Raw genomic sequence first — 4,943 nt, 5'->3', positions numbered from 1 at the left:
AACTTTTGGATTTTGACCTAGAATTCTTGGTTTGGACTGGATTTTTCCTTAAATGGTTGAGTTTGAGTTATCCATACCAATTACAATCAAATTAATGAAAATAGTTAATTGGATAGGATTTGAAGTTTGATTAAGGGCTGGCTGGAGTCTGGAGTTGAAGATTGAACTAGAAATTGAATTAGAAAGTGGACTGGAATTTGATTAGGGACTTGACTAGAATTTGAATGGGACCTATATGATTGACAAGTGGACACCTATCAATCATTTGGTCATCAAGAAGGATCTTAGGTAGGTCCTAGTGACCTCATACAAAAATGAAGTCAATAATTACAAGTTTAGAATTAAGTAATTAGCTAGTGAATATAAGAAAATACATAAAACATATTTCAATATTAAGATTAACACAAAAAAACAAAAAAAAAGTTGTGTAGGATGTTACCTTAAAGCACTTATGTAATGCATAAAAAAAAGTTATTGCACTTCGAATTGTTCTCTTTTAAGCACACCATCTCCACACATTTTGTAGAACACTCACTCACTATTTTGTCAAGAAAATAATTGGCTTGCCCTAACAAATTCTGCCACAATTCTATTTATACAATGTAAACAAACTGTCAATGGTACCATGGAGAGAAAAAAGATGGCGCCATAGTATTCCAAAAAGAACTAGCACTGCAATGCCATTGAGTTTAATTGTGAAAGTTGGATATACTCACAACTAAGGTTCTTTTTAAGGTGGTTTTGTAAAGAGAATTTAGCTTGAAGAATCTAGAGAGAAGTGAAAAGGATGCAATGAATGAAAAATATATGCACAAAATGTGTATCAAAAATCAAGATGCTCAAAGACCAAATCAAAGTACAAGAGCGAAAATGAGCCACTAATACAAGCTATTATCTCTTTTCTGAACTCTAAAACTTAGAGAACTCATTGGTTATGTTGATGCTTTCAAGGCTTGATTTTAATTCCATGAATTGAAACAAATTACCTTTGGGTATATTATTTATAAAATATTTTCTTTGTAACAAGTTTTGTTGAATCTTACTTTTACCAAGTAAAACATTTACTGGGTTAGATCTTTGTTTTTAAAAAAACGATGATTATGCCCGAAAGAAGTCTGAGCTAGGATTAAAAGATCGGATATTCTACCTTTTTCAGATTTTTGATTTGGTAAACTCTTTGATCTTTTTAATCCCTAAAATTTAATTGTTTTGAAAAAATTTGTATGTATGGATTTCTTGTTAACAAAAAAAAAATATTCGTTGTTCTTTTTAGTCTTTTGTTGTTTTTAGTTTTGTTATTGGTGTGCTTTTATTTTGAGTGATCATCAACATTCTTCCTTGAAATCAATTTCTTGTCACATCACCGTGGCCGATGTCTCAATCGTCCTGGACGATAGGACAAATTCTCTTCAAAATTCCCTCTGCTGATCTTTCTCTGGTACTTACTGTACTCCGCTCTTCCTATAGAAACAAGATAAGCTCTGATCGAACTCTATTATGCAATCATGATGATTAGTCCTGGCCATAAACAGCTTTTTCCCTGGCTGATGCATTTTAATGGTCATCGTCCTGGCTGATACACTAGATTGTCCTGGACGATCCACTGTCAAATACGTTTTTAAATCCTTAATATCGACCCTGGAAAACCCCCGATTTTCCCCATTTAATTTGGACAATCATCTTGGCCGATTCCATGTTCTCCTGGATGATACATTTGGTGGGGGCCAAACAGATTTTAAAACGTTTTACTTCGACGGTGACCGATCAATTATTGATGCATCGTCCTAGACGATACACTAATCACCTTGACAGAATCTGCTTTTTCAATGATTGTCTCGGCTTGACTCCTCGGGCATGGATCGCCTGTTGTTAATCGTTATGTCCGATATCTGATCGGCCCGAACGATCGGACCGCTTTTTTACAAACCGGCCTGTATGCCAATTTAATTGTACCATATCGTTCTGGACGATTCTGCGATCGGCCGGATTGATATTCCCGTTCTTTAAATTCAGGCCATTCCAGCCTGTTTTTTCACCTCACACCTCTTCTTCTCTTGTGTTTCTTGGAATCCCTTATATTGGCTGGTGCTGGAAAACAAGTTCGACAGGCTCTGGATCCTCGATTCAGGGAGGCAGAGGATCAAGGCAGCTTACCGCGCTACAAAGAGTGTGGCATACCCTTCCAAATAATCAATCCTGACAACTTTCGTATCCGGTAATGGATCTCTTTGCCTACAATTCTCTTTGTTTTTATACTTACCCTCGCTGATCCCTTTTCTTCCTGAACTTCTACTAGAATTTATGCAATCTTCGCATAAATTCTACTTTCAATAGCCCTGACCCCTATGTGAATCATGCCGCGTGAACCACATACAGGAGTTGGCGCGGACTTTTACAGCTTTCCACACCGGGGATAAGCTGCACATAATCGTTTCAGATCCTGATTTTTTGTTGGTCCACGCAAAGTATTTTCTTCGTCAACAACACCCCTTTCATGTTGGAGAGACTAGGTCTTTAGCTTAAAGATACTAGACAATTCAGCACTGTCTTCGCGCACCTCTATTATCTCAAAGTCGGGACTGAATCCACATCACTCTCTACATTCTTGACACCTTTTTCATCATGGCCCGACAGAATTTTAATGCCACTGATCTCACTCTTTCGTTACATTTGATCATTACAATATTCAGATCTCATGCCATAGGAGGAACCCAACCTTACTTTAGACTCTCATAGCCTACATTCTGGAAACCAAATACAATCTTCATATCCTGCTCGTCACAACCTTCAGCTCCTTGCTACTAAATAATCTTTTCACTATCATCATAGTACTCGTTCTCCACCCAAGAGTGGGAAGGTTGGGGGCTGAGGAGGAGGAGGCTCCGCTCCGCCTCCTGTTCCTGATCCTGTTCCCTCTCCACAGCTGCACTCACCGTTTGATCAGTAATAGAGAGTTTGATCGATGTGGAAGACCCCGCTTCGATGCTTATACGTTGCGGCCAGGAGCAGCAATATTCTGAGAATTGCCCGCTACGCAGCACGCCATAGAGGATTTAGCCCATTTTGATAGCTACATTACTCACCAGCAGCAGCAGCATGACCAGACATTGCCTGGTTCAATGCTCAATTTCTTTGGCTAGCTAGCTACTTTCAGCAGCCATCCTCCACCACCTTCCATCTGATGATCAGGGTCCCGTTTTACTAGTTTTTTTCTATTTTCTATTATGTAGTTGTCTTATAGTTTATTTTAGTTTCTATTATGTTTTTTTCTTTTTCTTTTTGTGTGTCTTAGGGAACCATCTTTTGTGTGACAAAAGTGGGAGTGGAAGACTGATGTGGCAAGAGGGAGACGCAGTAGCATGTATTGAAAAATTGGTATGCTATGTAACTTTGAAATTTAATGAATTGCTACTTTTACCTGAGTTTTCCTACTGTGTTTGCCATCATAAAAAAGGGGGAGATTGTTGCAATCTATTTTCAGAACTTATGTTTTGAAGATTGACAAACATCTTTTTGACTTCTCTTGGACTGCCTATTACTTTTAACTTTTTAGGAATTCAAAGATCGGCACGAACATAAAGCCAGTTTAAGATTGCGTAGGTTAGGGTTGAGTCAGTCTAATGTACTTTATTTTTTCTCTTTAAGTCTATTTGTAATATTCAAAGAGATGATGTTAAGATAACCCATACACACACACACACTTGAGAGACTTAAATTTCTATTTTTACTCACATCAGCCAGGACGATATTGTATCTACCGAGATGATCTAGTTTAAAATTAGAGATTCACTCGGATTCTTAATTAAGCAGCCATCATACAGATCGGCTGGACGGAACGTGTATTGGTCCAGGAAGATAATTCTCAAATAGAAAAGAAGTTGCCGCCATAAATATATTAGGTATCTGTAATTTTTCGTAATCGGCAGGACGATCTTGGATTAGCGCTGAAAGATATTCACAATTATGCCTTAATTAATCAGATAAATCAAGAAAGTAATTAAGGATGATAATAACGATCATATCATCTGGACGATCACAGGATCGGCCTGACGAATCTATTTCCAACCTTAGTACTTCTGGACGATAATATGCGGGTCACACCAAAATCAGGGCGATGCTCTCGACCGATTTTCCTCTGATTTGAACTATGCGGCTGACGATCGTAGGATCGTCTTGGACGATCAAGCCAATTTTAAAATCGTCCAGTGCATTCAGGGCGATTGCTATTGGCCGATCTTCTGAGTTGTACGATTGGCCAGGACGATTTCCATATCATAATTGACGATATAGTCAACAACTTGCATATATGAGCTCCTTTGAACTCTTCTATAAGAGCTCCTTGTTCAAGTTTGAACAATCTTTTTGCTGCTTCCTTGACCTGAAGAAACCTTTAGGAGAGAAAGAGAGAGAGGGAGAGAGTAGAGGGATCTTGTGAAGGGGATCTGTGAGGGGATTCACAGGTGCTCCAAGGGATCGCTCTGGCTTCCTTCTTCAGTCAGAGTTTTCTCGCCGTCGAAGGTTTGGTAGAGGTTAAGATAAGCATCTGCATTTGGTTCTCCTGCCGAGCTTTAGAGGAACAACAAGGAGATTAGGTTCTTTGGCCTTGCCGTGGTCGGTAAAAGAGAGTTTCTTTGTAAGGCTTCTCCGCCTGCTGTGGCGGGCTTAAAGAGAGTACCGATTGTAGTAGCAAACCTCGCAGGTGCCTCTTGCGGAGTGGAAATAGGTACGAGTGATCGAACCACTATTAATTTATGTGTTCTTTACTTCTTGCTTCCACACTTTAAATTATACGGCACTTAAATTTTTCTTGTGGTGTGATTTTGGTTTTGAGATTTACCTTCTTTCAGTGAAAGAAATTTTTTTAAAATAATAACATTCACCCCCCCCCCCCCCTCTTGGTTAGCTTGGGCAGTTCTAAGGGCTTAACATCCCTAACAAACTTC

Source organism: Dendrobium catenatum, unplaced genomic scaffold (genome assembly GCF_001605985.2).
Source record: "Dendrobium catenatum unplaced genomic scaffold, ASM160598v2 fragScaff_scaffold_188, whole genome shotgun sequence".
Classification (NCBI taxonomy): domain Eukaryota; kingdom Viridiplantae; phylum Streptophyta; class Magnoliopsida; order Asparagales; family Orchidaceae; genus Dendrobium; species Dendrobium catenatum.
The sequence above is the reverse complement of the archived record's forward strand: the minus strand, read 5'-3'. Positions refer to the sequence as shown.